Source organism: Callospermophilus lateralis, chromosome 2 (assembly GCF_048772815.1).
Source record: "Callospermophilus lateralis isolate mCalLat2 chromosome 2, mCalLat2.hap1, whole genome shotgun sequence".
In the NCBI taxonomy this organism is placed as follows: domain Eukaryota; kingdom Metazoa; phylum Chordata; class Mammalia; order Rodentia; family Sciuridae; genus Callospermophilus; species Callospermophilus lateralis.
Window position 1 is genome coordinate 100,565,720 of NC_135306.1, and position 16,388 is coordinate 100,582,107.

A 16,388-nucleotide genomic window follows, 5' to 3' on the forward strand; every position below is an offset into this window, starting at 1 on the left:
AATGATGTCTGATGCACAGTGGTCTCTGCACAGAGGCTGGGGAAACCCATTCTTGACTGATGCTGCCTTGTATATGAGGCATAAAAACATAATAGTTTCACTGTAGTCAGGACTTAATGGCAGTACCAAGTGAGAAGGGCCGCGGGCCATGGTCCTTCTCACTTGCACCTGCCTTGGAGTGTCACCTTGTCACTTGAGGAAGAACTTGATTGAGGGTCCAGAACAGCCACCACAACTCCAAACATGTGACACAGGCCCTAGACCTGGGGCCAGGAGGCCTGGTGCATGGCTCTAGCCATGGCCCTCATACGTAAACGGAAACATGTTTTCTCTTTTTCTTGCCTCATCAAGTTGTTGCGGATCTCCTGAGAGAATACTTCTTGGGGAGTGCTTTGAAACACTGTGAAGAGCAATTTTCAGAGCCAAAGTATTTACCATCCTCTGGTCCTGTGTTCCCAGATGTGTTGAGCTAGTGCTCAAGGTCAGAATAGATCTGCTCAGCATCCTTATTCTCTTTTCAAGGCAAGATACCATGTGGCTTTCCATGGGAGCAAGGACTTAAGAGAAAGGTGAAGCCTTGCAACCTTTCTCAGTGGGGTTTGTCAAGGGAATTAACTTCTAATGACCTGAAAGGTTTCCATGGTTATGTAATGAATGAGGTTATTTCCTATGCATCTAAATGGCACTAATTATATATGATCCTCAGGAGAAGTGAAAAAATAATATTGAGTACCAGGGCTCCCTGGTTCAAAAAGGAACCCCAGCAGAGAAAGACTATGTAGGGACTAGGTTATATTTCTGTTACTTGCTGCTATAGCAAATTACCACAAACTTACTGACTTAAAGCAACATATGTTTTATCTTATAGTTCTGAAGCATGAAAGTCTGCATGGGGTTTCATAGGAATGGTGTCTAGGTGCTGACAAAGCTGGAACTTTCTGGAGGCTTTAGGGAAAATCCTTCCTTTGACTTTTCTGATTCCAGAAGCAGACTGCCTGCACTCCTTGGATGGTAGCCCTTCCTCCCATCTTCTACCCTCCTGCTTCCAGTCTCACATAACTAATTCCCAGCTGCTCTTCCTGTCACCTTGTATTAGGAACCTTAAGATTGTATCAGGCCCAAGAGGATAGTTCAGGATATCCCCCATCTCAAAATCCTTAATCAATCTACAAAATCCTTTTTGCCAGGTAAAGGAACCGGTTCAGGAGTTAGAACATGGGCATTTTTGAGGAATGTTATTCTTTCTCCTACAGGGACCAAAGCAAAGCTAAAGGTCTCTTCCCTTTCAGGAAAAATGTAAGCTTTCCTATCCGACCTGTCTTTGTGAGAATCCCATGCCTCATTCTCCCTATCTGTAGTTAGAGAAAACGATCCCCCGCCATACCACCATTTATATCTATAAAATACTTAGGGATTATTAAATAAAGAATGCTTAGTATGACATAGTTATTATACTATTATTCTATGACTTGGCATGAGTCTCTGGAGCTGCTAGTAGATACAGCTATCATTGAGTTCTGTAAGGGAGAGATTAGGGGGCGCATCTATTAGATTCTGTAGTTAAACCTCACTAAATGATTCTTAATAGCAATTTACTTTGGCTTCATTAGCATAGAATATGAGAACTCTCCTTTAAAATACCCTGCACCCAGGCCTCCTCCTGTCTTTGGAGTAATTGAAAAGAAATAGAGATCAACAACTATATCAAGCGCGTGAAAGAAAGGACAAATGGGCACTGTGTTTTTCTATATTTGATTTGTTGCAGGGCAGGAGGTTTAGTGCCTGCACTTAGGTTTTTCTCTCCTTGCCAACATTCATGGTTGAACTTCTGGCTTTTGACTGAGGATCTGGGAAGGAGAGAGTCCTGTTGGCCCTGAGGATGGGGGCAGCAGAAGTGGAGGAGTGAGTGGGCGGGCACTGGGTGCATGGAAGTGAGGGCGGGCTGTTGGAGGATGAGTTTTTTGCCAAAGCAAAGCAGATTGTATACCACTGTAGTTTTAGACATTACTTTGGATCATTTAGGTCTTCAGATTCAGTTAACATACTTTAAAGCTTTTGTGGTGTCTCCTGCACATTAGAGACTTTTTTTAAAATGTGAGAGTTTAGCTCCTCCCCTCCCACATAACCACCAGGTACATTAAGACTCCACAAGTCTGGGGCTGTGAGATGCCTTCCCTGGGACCCTGAAGGCCAGTGCTGCACGGCCAAGGACCCAGATAGGACCCTGAGTCTGCCTCCAACCCCATACCCACCTACAGTCCTCTGCAACTCCACCAGAAGAACCAGGGAGAGAAACAATCAGGGCATAATGGCAATATCTTTAAATAGGTTTATAAAATGTTCAGCCCTCAAGAACCTTTGTCCAGGAGAGGTTATATTATTGCCAAACAGTCCCAGGAAGCAGTATCAAGACTGACTCCAGGCCTCAGGGCTCTGAGGAATTAAAAGAGAGAGAGAGAGAGAGAGAGGCCCTGAGAATGATTATAATCCCATTATGCAGAGCTCCCCCTATTTATTTCTTCATATGGATGAATTTGTATATATTTGCATTTTGTTCTATCTGATAATATGCATAGAATTCAAATTGAAATGACTTGAATAGATTTGAATATTAATGAGGCGTTTAAAGGCTGCCATCCCTGGCAGAGTCCCCCAGCAAGGGAGTTTGCTGTGCAGCAGCTCAGATCTCTCCTCCGGGCACTGCCATCGGAGGCCCAGCGGGTGCAGAGCTAGGGGCACCCTGGAGGAGAGCTGCCCTCTGAGATAGAGCTGGAGGCCATCCCCCAGCTCCCAAGCCCAGGGGCCCACTGCACTGAGGTGCATTGAGAAGAGATCTCCTGAGCATTCATGACTTGAGGCCTCCTTAGACCTTCAGACACATGGGTTTAGCAATGCTATCCAAGGTGACATGTTTATTCCGATTAAGAAAAGCCTCATTGCCTTTCTCTCATAGAGTTGAGTGGTAGGGGCAGGGTCTGTTTCAGGAAGATAGGGACAAATGTATTTAGCTCTTCCTCAGTGACCCAGGAAGGTGCTTCTCTCTTTTGCTTGAAATCCCACAACCAGAACACATTTAATATCTCCTAGTCATTTCCCTGCAGAATAATGGCAATTGGGCAGTGCTCTGTGTGTGTCTGAAGGCTGGCAGCCTCCTCTTGGAAGCTTTCATAGGAAGTCACATGATATGTGTGCTGTCACTGTAGCGCATTAGCATTAACATCAGTAGACTGCGTAGGCCCTGGGCTAAACCATAAGAATAAGAAAGATAGACTAGCAAGTAAAACTAAGAAGGCCTCCTGAGGTTTAGCTGGCCATCTTTTCCTTCCTTTGTCTAGACATCTGGGTAACAGCTGTCCCAAGAGGTAGCCTGTGGGACCAGGCTTCAAATATTTAAAACTCAGCATTGAAATATTTAGGCCATTCATGAAAGAATTATACTGCATAGCAATTTACATAGGATTAATGGTGGTCCACTGTATAAAGATCTAACTATATGGTCAGTCATTGCTAAAGTACCAGGAAATCAAAACTTCTGTGACCCCCAAATGATTTAATTTATTTTTTACCATCTAAATTTGGTTAGTCTCAAGTTTGTACTCCTAGCACCATTCTGGTGGCTAATTGTAAGAGTGGTAGTGGAAAATCTGCCTGTAGGCTATTTAGTTTACTACCCATGATGATCTCATGTGTGTGTGTGTGTGTGTGTGTGTGTGTGTGTGTAGATAGATAGATAGATAGATGGATAGATAGATGGATGGATAGATATCCCATGATCTCTTTCATTACAACATTCTGAAAACTACATTCATGACTTCATTCCCCACTGTGGTTCTATCATGGTAAAGAGCATCACGTATTCCCAGTACTGTGTTCTGGAATCTGAGTCACCTGCCCCTTCTCATCTCTCCTATCCAGTTAGTTCTCTTGTTATGACGCGTTCTTACCTATACTGCCTTTTCGTTTTCTCTTCCCTACATGTCCTCCTCATCTTCTCCCAAACTGTTACAGCGTCAACCTCCTCACTTTTTGCCAAAAGCATGTATCCTCATCACTGTTTCCCTACTTGTGTCTTCATAGGATCCAACTCACATTTGCTTTTCCCTCCTCAGCAAGTCCACTGCTTCCCTTTGCCTACCAAGCACAGCACACACCCGGAGTCCAGGATGACCCCTTCACCCCACACTGAAGTCCTCCCCATCTGCCACCAACTCTTTCCAGCACTATCTTCTTCCTCCCCACCCTCTTTGCTCTCCAAGCTCCAGCAAAAATAAATAAATAAAAAAGTAATAAATTCAATATTCCCTAGCTATAACATGCCTTCGTGTCTTTGCTTATACAGTTCCCACAGCCTAAAATACCTTTTCCCTCATCATTTATTGAAGTACTGTTCATATTTCAAGGCTTGGTTCAACTGTCATCTTTTTCCATGAAGTTATTTCCTGTTTTCCACTCAGGTTTGCCATTCTTTCTTCTTCCTCACCACGATGTGCATATTCTCTCGCATCATGTATTCAGTCCTGTCCTGCTTATTTACCTGATGTCCCTCCAGCTCGACTGCCAGTGAAACTGTCTTTTAACCCTTTCTTTTTGCATCATCCCATCGTCTCTGACAGTGATCAACAAAGTTTTAATGAGTGACTAGAGGGTCAAGGAAGAAATACAGTGCTGTGCACAGCTCCTCCTGTTCTGCGGCATCCTTCCTGTTCCACCCGGCCCCCTCAAGCAGCTGGCTGCCATGAAAAGACACTGGCATTTCTTAAACCCCTGCTACACATGCCAGGTACCTTCCCATGATCTCATTTAATGCCTCACGGAAGCACCAGGATGAAAATATTCTTAATTCCATTTTACGGTGGAGGAAACTGAGTCTCAGTGAGTTTAAGAAATTTGCCCCAGCTTTGAATAATAGAGTCAAAATTAAAGCGTGAGCCTTCAGTCTTCAAGCCTAGATCTCTCCCGAGCTGCTGTGAGCCAGCCAAGGAACAGCCAGAGTCTCCCTTCCCCAGACTCCGTGTCAGGCTTCAGTGCTCCAGGAGAATGAACTTCCTGCAAATCAATCCTGGATACAGTTATTATTTTATAGGGATGTTGTAAGTTGATAAGGTAGCTGTTATATGCTAATAGCTATTGTAATGTTGTTCTTAAGGCCTATTACTTGTGCTGGTTTGTATTTTAATGTGTGCAAAGGTGATTACAACTTTAATATGAATGTTAAACAGATTAGCTGATTTATATGTAAAATAAATAAATAAAGCGAAACTCATACTCTCATTTCTATTCATTTCTCTCTGCCTTTCTCTCTTCCCCCTCTGTCCATAGGCAGATGTGGTCTGTGGGGCACTGACAATGGAACAGAAAGAGAGTGTTTGCTGGGTGATAAATAATGGTTATAGACAGGTCTTTTGTTCTCGTTGAATTCGGACTCTGGGTCCTTAATTGCTGCTTGTCTGGGTTTGTGCTTTTGACTATATTGGGGAGTTTGGTTTTGCTTGCGCTTCTGCGTTCCCCACTCCCCCTCCTTTGAAATCCTGCCTGCCACCTCTTGTAATATTCTGTTGTATTCCTAAGCACACCTTGGAAAGTTTGCCAAACTTCCAGAAAGGCAAGTACACCATGATGTGTCCAGAAGCGTGGGGCATAGAAGGGAATCCAGATAAGAAAACAAGCAATTAAAGGCAGATGGGGACTAAGGGGAGATGTGTATAGAGTTGATTCTGCTGGAATAGACAGTAGGGATGCCTGGCCTGCCTTGGGGGGAGAGCGCTCAGGGAAAGCCTTTTCACTGGGCAAGGCTCCAAAGATAAGCTGAAGTTAGCTAAGAAAGTGGGCAGGGAGTGGGGCTGGCTGGGGGGGTGGGAGCAGAGGGAATCGCCTGTGCTCAAGCCTGGAAGCAGGGGAGAAGAGGGAGAGAGTGTAGTCCATTCCCACTGCATGGACCTGGTAGGGCCTGAACCCAGGGGTCCTGAGGTCACTGGGATCACCAGAGGTTTAATGTGTTGCACACAGAACCAGAAGTCAGGAAGCTTCCTGGTCAAGCAACATAAGTATTATATTGAATAGAAAAAGAACTAATCCATGTGAAGTTGCCAGAGTGCTTCTCTTTAGGGTATGGTTGCTGCAAAGGCCCCAGGGGAAGGAAAGAAAGAATGCAGGCTGGTTACAGAGATTATGTGCAGAAGGGTGGAGGAAGCCTCACTGGTGGTATTTTCACCTGGAGTTTGAACAGGAGGTTGAAAAACACGCCCACCTTAGAGGACAACAGCTATGACACAGGGCAAATTTTAGTGGAGAACAAGAAACTTAGTACACTTTCAAAGAAAGGGACAGGAGGGGGTCAGAAGCAAGACTGAAAGCACTGCATAATTCTTTAAAATTTATTTTTGAATAATAGGGTCCTTGAAGATCCAACCCAGCACCTTGCACATGCTAGGCGAGCACTCTACTGCTGAGCCACAACCCCAGCCCCCAAGAATGGCATGATTTTTTAACCTAAACACCTTTAATAAGAAATTAAGTAGTATGAAAATCTAACTCCCTAAAGTGTTTGCAGAGGTCCCCAGGATTAATGTCACAGGCTCGAGAGGAGGTGCTTTTGGGGATCCCAGTGTGGGCAAAGATGCTGGTCCATAGAGTGGATCTCAGGGAAGCATCTTCATGGTGCAGAAACTCGCGCTCTGAGGCAGGTGCATGGTGGACAGAGGCTGAGTGGGAAGACAAAGGAAAAAAGAAAGGAAAGTGATTTCTCTCTGACGGTCTCTCAGATAGGTTATGGTCCCTCTCTCCTAATCCAAAGCTTCAGCTGGGCAAGGAAATCCGTCACAGCCCGGGAGAAGGCCATCAGCTCTTTCTGACTGGAAGGCTTGTTCTGCTAACAGAGGGTTCTTGACATATTTTTTAATTGCCTTACAGGCAGCTTGATGGCTTAGAAAGTTGGGGGCGGGGGAATCAATGAGAGACTCTGCTACTCTGGGCTCAAATCTAACTGATTTTCACTTTTTCAACAAATATTTATCGAACACCCAACATGTGCCAGGCATGGTGCCAACAAGGCCTAAACCTGTCAGTGGAGTCGACAGGCTCACAATAGGCCTTCCCTGAATGTTTGTGGAAGGATGCAGGAATGAATGAGTGAATATAAGGGACCCTTGAAAGAAAAGTGGGCACTAATCTTAGGAATTTGTAATGAAAACAAGATACCAGGCATGGTCAGCTACCTGTCCTGGGGCTTGGGACTATCACTGAATCCATGGAAAAGAACAATATATAAAAAGATGGGCAACTAAAAAGAAAAGGTGCCTCAAGCAATATGGCAGCTTCAGAAAATAAGATGCTTTTGACGGCACCAGTGCAGAAGGGAAGGGCAGTGGCCACTGAAGAAACCACCCTGGCTGCACAAGCAACTCTCCCAGGAGCTCAGGTTTAAAAAGACACACACAAAGGATGGAAGGCGATGGAAGGTGAGGCAGCCTGGCAAAGGATGAGGACAAAAGAGAAGCAGGGACCTGCAACAAAGATACCTGGTGACATAAAGACCCAGTGTGAGCCAAGGCCAGCAGAATCAGAAAAAAAAAAATGGAAAGGAAAACCTTAAGAAGAATGAAGTGGAGATCTTTAGGTTCCAAGAAGGAAAGGGGAAAGAGGACAGTTCTCCTTGGAAATGCAGCATGATGCTAATCAGTGACAAAGGACTTCTCAACTTGTGTTTTGGTATTATCTTTTCTATCATGCTTTTCATATCTGAAGGAGAATAAGCTTGATTGGGGAAGAATTGAAACCTGAGATAGGGGATGTGATGGTAGGAGATTATAGAAGGGAGTGGTTTGGGGTCACCCAGGCCAAGGATTAAGTGGGAGCTCTGCCATGCAGTAATCATCTTATGTTAGTAGGAACCTCGCCTGGATCTGTTTATCCTTCTGTAAAATAGAGATAACAAGAGTATATGTATGTCATAGATTTGTCGTGTAGATTAAAAGATACGTTGCAGGTAAAATGCTTAATATCTGACATGTAGAGACATTCAATAAGTGTTAACTATCATCATCCATGTGGTGGTGGTGACGATGATGATGATGTGTTTAAAACAAATCTGATTTCTAGGTCCCCTGGAATCAACCTCACAAGATACTGAAGTAATTTGAATATATGATCCTGAAACCATTCTGAGTGAACAATTGTCAAGCAATACTGGGACAGAGGAGAGTCTGGAAAAATACTATGCTTTTTTTTTTTTTTTCAGGTAGAGAAATAAATGACAGTAGATTCTGAAAATAGTAAGCAGGCATACTTCATATAGATCTTCAGGGGAAAAAAAAGTGTATAAAAGAGTAACTTGATGGTTCTTAAACAGTCAGAAAATCAGCCACGGTGGCAGGAAGCTCCGTGGAGCTAAAAGCAAATACCTCACTGAAGGAAAAAAAAAATCATAATGTTATAATCTATCTCTTGTTTGTGGTGGGCTATTCAGAAATTTGATAAACAAATTTGTGGGATATATTCCAGAGTCCTAATTGACTCAGTATTATTCTGTTGCAGTCTCAACCAGAGCCAACCGTGTGGCATGGTTACGAATAATGCTTTCATACTGAACATGCCAACAAGACGTGGTACCCTCTGCAGAGGTGACCACATCTAGAATGGGTGTGCTCCACTCTGAGAGTCACATCTTAGAGAGTCATTTACAAACTAGGGCTTTGGAGAATGTGGAAAAGTAGGAATTATATAATATGAGGAAGAGTGGAGGAATTTAGCATTGTGTAGGAAGGGAAGACAAGCCTTGAGGGCTTTTCAACTTAGTGGATGAGAATCACTTGGATGCTTGTTCAAATTGCAGATCCAGTGATTGCAATCCAGAGGTCTGTGGGGTCTGACTCATTAATCCCAGGGAAAGCCCAGGAAATTGTAATTAAAGAAATAATCACAGGTGATTCTCACTCCACTGGTCCGAGGACTACACTTTAAGAAACATTGGGTTGGTAATGAACAACTTATTGGTCCTTGGATGTAAGTGATTAGATCTCCCGTATGTTTGAGAGGACAGAATTGTAACCTACAGGTCCTCAACTTGACTGCCAGCTACTGGGAGGTTGGAACCCTGCATTCTGACTCCTCTGTCCCTGGTTGTGAATATGGTATATGGCCCACAGTAGGTGATCAGCAATTACATGTCCAATGAAATTACAAGAAGGAAGGAGAAGGGACCTTGAAAAAATGAAAGTTCCCTAAAAATGAAGCAGGTGGCCTTGGTAGGTAGCCATCCTCCCCTCTATGCCATGCATCTTCATGGGCTGATTGGGTAATGAGGTGTTGGAGATGGCAGAAAGGAAACTGATGAACCAGAAGACAGGTTCAAGGAAGGTGACCTCCAGGACTTTCTGCATTCTTAAAACTCAATAGAAAACATAATATATTGGGAAAAAATTCAATTTTATCATGGAGGTAATAGAATCAGAGAGGTATAGATAAAGAAGGAAAGATGGTGGGAAGTACCACAGAGAGGAGAAAGAAGCAATTATTTGAAACATGAAAAGATAATCAAATGTGAAGAAGCACTTAGCATAAAGCACTTTATATTCCTTTACCTGTGGATATAGGAGCTGTAGGGTTTTACTTCGTGCATAACTTGATCCAGTCATGCACATGCATTGCACACAAATTGGAAGCAAGTCAGACATGGTCACTATCCCCAAGTAACTCACAGGATGACTGAAAAGATCATGAGCCCTAGTTTCTCCTCCAGAATCTCAGAACATGAATCTCACTCTTTTAGTGGAGAGAGAAAATATGAGAGTCCCACAAGCAAAGAACATTATCTGTCAAGTATTTCTGTATTCCCCACACTATGTATGGAACTTGGCACAGTAGGAGTGTCAATAAACATTTGATGAATTAATTAATTAATTAATTAATGGGTGAGTGAAACTAGCATTCATTGAGTCATGCATTGCATACTTTGTGCATATCATTCCTCTAATTCTAAATTCTATGCAAAATATTATCATCCTTGTTTTACACATGTCAAAATAGAAGTGCTATTGAGTTACTTGGTCAAAGTCATAAAGCTCATAACCAATAGAGCTAAAGTTCTTGAACTTGAATTATGTAGCTTCTACATTCAAGCTGTTTCTACCACACCATGCCAGAGTAATAGCTTGGTTTTCAGACAAGTAAATTCCGACCAGAGAAGTGAAATGACTTCCCAAGGGTCACCGTGATAGTTTGTAACAGAACTGGGTCTAGACCCAAGCCTTGAACGGTGATTTAAACAGCAGCCGGGACTTTTCTTCACATTGAAATAGCTGACCTTGTCCATCTACTGACTTGTTTCTGCTGACCCCTGCAAACTCTTTGCCCTCACATAGAGAAGAGCATATGCCCTGGCCAGCTCTCTGGGCAACTGAGCGGCAACCTCTGAGGCTAAGTCAACATTGGTTAGGTCAGGTTGAACTTGGCGATGTAAGGCTTATAATCTTAATGACACAGAAGCCCTGAGAAGACCCCTCCACCATAAAAATGAGCAGAATTGTATGCCAGGAGACATTGGGGCTGTTATTCAAAAGCCCGTGACTAACATACTCATGCAGATTGGCCTCAGGATTCAATTTCTCTCCTCTCCTCTTTTTAAAAAAACTCAATATTGGCAGTGGAATCAGTTGTATGCTAAATTGTTCTCCAGTCTCTCTGGGTTCAGTAATGCCCTTCGTTATACAAATATAATTCCCATTGACTTTGGCTAGCATCCTGCTTGAGGGAAAGGGCAAGTGGAATTTAAGGCTATCAACTCAATCAGAGAAGTGTATTGTTTCTTCTTTTCTGTCACTTTTTATGTGGATGATGGAGGAAAATGAAAAGAGGAGAGTTTTTTTCACTCCCCTGCAGTATTCTTTAGCTAGTTGCAAGATAACATTGTTCAAAGTAAGAAAATACAGATATGACATATGAGAAGAGAAGGTGTGTGCCCATGCATGTGGCATTCCTGCATACACATGTGGCACAGTGTCAGTCAGGGTCCTTAGTGGCAAGCGACAGAAGCCATCTGGCTGATATAAATGGAAAAGAATATTGGGCAAGTCACAGAATTGCCAGAAGAGCTGAGGAGCCAGACTCTGAGGTGGTCTAACTAATATCCCAAACAATCATCAGAATGACTGCTCCTGCCAGCAAACACAGCTGACCCCTACATCGATCTTGTCACAGCTGCTGGCCCTGCTAGAAGGGATGCTCTGCTTACCCTCTCTTCTCAGCATTGCTAATTCCCATGGCTGGGTCTGGGAAGTGGGTCAGATTAACAGTGACTAGGTCACGGGTCTATGCTCTAGCTGCAAGGGAGGCTAGGAAAACCAGGATCTGGAGTTTTTCAGCTTCTATATAGAATGGGAGAGATCTTATTTTCCACCAAGATTCATAGAGGGAAGAATTTTCCACAAATGTAGGAAAGGTTTCTGCAGTAGGGCCACCAAGAGGAATAACAAGTATCCACCCCCAGTACCCCCAGAGGTCTTTAACTATTATTCTTAGAGATTTCAGATGTGCAGGAATAGACATTCTCCCTCTGTACAACTCCCAGGTCTAGCGATAATGTACAAATTGATTATAGCCTGGGATAATTTTTAGTGACAAAGTCATGTCTACCAACACAGCTAGAGTTCTTAACTTTCCAAATGAGATAACAGAGAAGCTTCTGTGTCACTTCTGCAGCAGTGGGTAGTAGTCATGAACTGCAGGAAAGGCCATGTAAATTCACTACCTTTAACCTGTCCATCCTGAACTGATCAGATCTTCAGATGGTGGGTGCTCTTCCCTTGTTGAGTTCAGTGGCTGGTTATCTTGTGTGTACTGTGTCCTGACCCCAAGTCACTTAGAAAAGGCATATTTGGAAAGTTGCTGCAAGTAAATCATTAGAGTCCTTTGAAAGAAACAGCAAGACTTTCCTGCCTCTTCCCTGCAAGCTTTGAAGGATGAACTATAGGAAGATACAGAGGACTATCTTGCTAACTTTTGTATTTTCTGGTTAGGGGTGTTGATTTGTGACAAGTGTCTTTCCTTACAAGACCACAGGTCAAGCTCAAAGCACAGAATCAGACTGAGGAAATGTTTACATTTCCATGCTTCCTTTCTAAGTTCTTATTATAGTGACTCTTCATGCTTGGACTACTGAATTAAAGCAATGAAGTCTTATTTTTATAAGAAAGAGATGGTAAAGTTCAAAAGACATTGTGAGAAGACAGCACCTGGAACAGAACACAAAGTCCTGTCCGGCTCCCTGCAGTTTCTACATCTTTCACACCTAGTTGTTACCACTTGAGAATTTCCAAGCAATTTGTAATGATTGCAATCTGTTAGGTAATGATCATTATTCTGAGGTTGTAGCTGGGAAAACAGGGACACTGAATGAGTTACCTGTGCACCACCTTTCCATTCAAAAATCAGATGCGTTCCTTGATGGTTTTCCAATAACAGCTTAAGTGCCAAAACATTGCACTTTTCCCAATGTTTACTCAGTTCTGTTTCTGTTATGTTATTAGAAATGTGGATAACAGTTTCTACTCATAAATAGTCAAAAAAAAATAAATGAAAATCTGCTTCTTAGAGGGAGATGTCGATAGGGGATCTTGAGGAAAACAAAGCTGTTTTGTTGGGTGGGGTTGACAATAAATAAAAGGAAAATTGAAAAGCAATATTTACTTAATATATCAGATCCTGAAACTACCTGATCCCTTCACAGCCACTGTGAGGGAGATAAGTTGACTGGAAGCCAGGGTAAAGACCACACAGCTCTGTGGTTCCACTGCCACGTAATCACCTGGTGGCAAGGGGGCCTCATCAGACACTAACTTGCAAATGTTTCTGCAGTTTCTTACATGTCACTTATTTGTAACTCAGAAAGCTTTGTTTTCACAGAAGCAATGTTCTCAATTAAACTGGGTTCAGAAAATTTTATATAACTAGGGATTTGGTTGAAATGTTTTAAGTTTATCATTTTACATATAATAGAAAACAATCCTGTCACAGTATCAGTAAACTCATTAGAAATTCAATAATTGAATGAACCAAGGAAAAATCAAAACTGTTCTTTAGTTAGATACTTGATAAAAATCATATTTCTTCAGATGACAATATGTGGGTACTGTATCAAACTTTCTGGGGTTGACCCGGTCCTTTTTTTTTTTTTTTTTTTTTTTGACAGCACTGGGTATTGAACCCAGGGGCACTCTACCACTGAGCTACATCCCCAGCTCTTTTTATTTATAGTCAAGACAGGATATTGCTAAGTTGCAAAGTCTGGCCTGTTCCTCCTGCCTCAGCCTCCTGAGTTGCTGGAATTATAGGTGTGCCACCCAACCTGGCAACTTTTAGGGGTTTAAAGATTGTGGTGCTGGTTGCTTTATGTCTGATTTTTCTTTAGTCTATGGTTTTCTGTTTACTTATTATAGCTATATTACTTAGTTTCATACTGAGCTGTAGTTGTTAGAGTACTATTTAATAAAGACAATGTGAGAGAATTGGAGATAACTCAATTAAGAAAAATAAAAAGAGAGTCAAAGGAAATGGGCACAATCCTAGAAAACAATGTGTTTTCAGTGACATTGACTAAGATGTTGAATAGAGAAAAAACAGGAGCCAAAATAATTTTGCAAATGGATAAGACCTCCTAAAAGGGGGCAGTGGAGAGACTGCTTTTCCTGATTCCACCTCTAGGCGGCAGTGTCAACTGCCACCCTGAGGGCAGCTTGGCTGTTCTGTGATGCAAGTAAAAGGATAATTTCATCCAAGTTTTTATTTGTATTATGTTGTCTTAACTCGGGTAGAGTCTTACGTTAATCGCATTAACATGAAACTTTCTTTAGTGTTTGCACAGTATAGAGAAGAAAGTAGAAGAGAAGAAATTACTGAAAGATTTTACTTCTCTCTCTTTTCTCCACCCAACAAGATAATTCTGGAAGGCACCCATCTTCAGCTTTAGGAGGTCCTCAGAAGCGAGCCCTCAACAGAGACCACAGGTCCTACAGCTAAGTTACTCAAATTAGCCTTGTGCCGTCCGTGCATGGATGAGCACCATGGCTTCCGTCACAATTCATGGAGCCTCTTTTGCTACTTAAAGGTCTTTCCTCCTTGGGTCACTTGGGTAGAAAGTGCACATGTCTTGTGCTCTGCTTTTGCTCAACCTGCCCTGAGCACACATGGCCCCTCATCCTGTGCCCACAGCCCCCCACCCCGACAGGACCTTCTCACTCCCTCTTTCCCCAGCCACACCTGCTCACTCTTCCAGACTCTTCCTGGCTGCCACCTCCTCATCAGCCTCCTTTGGCTCTCTTGGCATTCTCACAACACCTGGTGTTCACCTCTCCCTGGTATGTGCACAGAATCGCCCATTGTCCCCAGTAGACAGCCACTTCTCCCTGGAAGACAGGTACCCCTAAACGACAAAAATCTGTCTTCTCTCTTCATTCCCTGTGGTCATAGGGGCCCTCAGTAAGTGCTGGGTACATGTATGAAACATACCTTTACCACAGTGATACCTCAGACCCTTTTGATCCAGTCTTTGCCTCTCGGTGTTGAAGGGGCTCAGTTGGCACCTGAGCAACCTCCTCTGTCTGAGTAGAAGATGACTTATGTAGTAAGCCTGGTTCTCTGATATGGGGACCACAGACACCACAGCCTGACCTATTTCTCCCTTCTGAGACCTATTCAAGAGTAAGCAGGATTTCTATATCTGACGAGAATGTCAGAAACACCTCTAAACATAACCTATAAGAGCTAAAGGGGAATTAGAGATTGTGTACTCTTTACAGATGAATTGTGACTCAGAGAGGTGTAGTCCCTTTCCTAGAGTCACACAGTAAACCTGGCAGCAGATCTGGGACTGGAACTTTCATCTTTCACCCCCTGCCCCATTTCCACTGCAAAGTCCCTGTTGTGTACAAGTCCTGATTTAAGGGCTCCTCAGAGAGCCCATTGCTGGAATAAGTGACAAAAAGGGGTGCAGTCTTATAAATGGTCCAAATAAATAAATAGTGCTGTTTACCCATCTTAGAGCAGCATTCTTCAGGAGGAGCTTTGCACATTTAATAGGGTGCTTGTAAACAGGAGCAATTTGAATAGATTCTCTGGCACACTGTTAACATTTATATGTGCCCCATTTCATCTGTAATCTGCTTTTACAAGGCGCTGGTGAGCTTTTGATGGCAGCGATGAATGACCCAGACGGCTTCATCCCAAATGTTCAAACTGAGCTGAAAATTTGGGAGAATCCAAGGTATTCATCTCCGTTAAAAAAAAAAAAAAAAAAAAAGAAATCCAAACACATTGACTAAAATTGCTATTCTCCATCCAGATATGTTAACTTTTCCTTTCCTTCTTCTTCTTTCCCCTTTCTCTCCTTTGCATTTGCCATTACCATGTTCTGGTTATCGCCCACATCTGGAGCACGGCAGCTGTCCTTGTAATGCGCAAGCTGCGGTATGTAATTCGGAGAACTTGAATACAAATATCTGTTAATTAAAAAAAATACAGAAGCATGTTTGTCAGCTTGTAATTATGGAAAGAAGAACACCAACTCCCAAACTAATTTAAAAAGCAAAAATGAAAATAACTTTACCAGCAGCTTTATAAAAACCCAGCAACTCTACATTTAGCTATTAACTTTTTTCAGACTATCCCAAAGTCCTTTGAAAATGCCTGCAAAGTTTCTATGGGGGGAAACAGGTTGGCCAGTAGGATAGACAAGAAAACAGATGGGGATGACAGTCAGGTGGCTGTAGTCTCTTCTTGCTCCCTTTTTGATAGTTTTAACACAGGTTTTCTCACTCTTAGCACTATGGATATTTTGGGCAGGACAATTCTTTGTCATGAAGGGCTGTCTTGTCCACGGTAGGATTTTAGCAGCATCTTTGGCCTCTACCCACTGGATGCCGGTAGCAAATACCTCCTCCCCATTGTAACTAACAAAAATGTTGTGACTAACAAAAATGTCCCTTGACAGGACATGGGGCTAAATTGCCTCCAGATGAAAAGCACTGTCGTTTTCATTCACTGTGTAATATGCGCAAAAGAGCTCAAGGCTTGGCCTCTGAAGACTTGGGTTTAAGTGGACATTTCTTCACTTGAAATTCGTGATCACAGATGAATCCTGGTCTTTCTCTATGCCTGCCTCCACCTTGCTGGGATGGATGTAAAAGTCCAACCATGGTATTTCACAGGGTTGCTGCAAAGATCAAACGTGATGAGGAAGGTTTTCAAGTGCAGGAACGGGCATTAGAAAGGTTAGGTTTTATCATGGTTGTGATTATTGCAAGATGGTTCCTGAAATGAAAGGTTGTAGGTTGGTGGTCAGAGAGTAGTTCTAACTCATGGCAAGCCACTCCCCCATGGGAAGCAGTCTGTTGACTTTG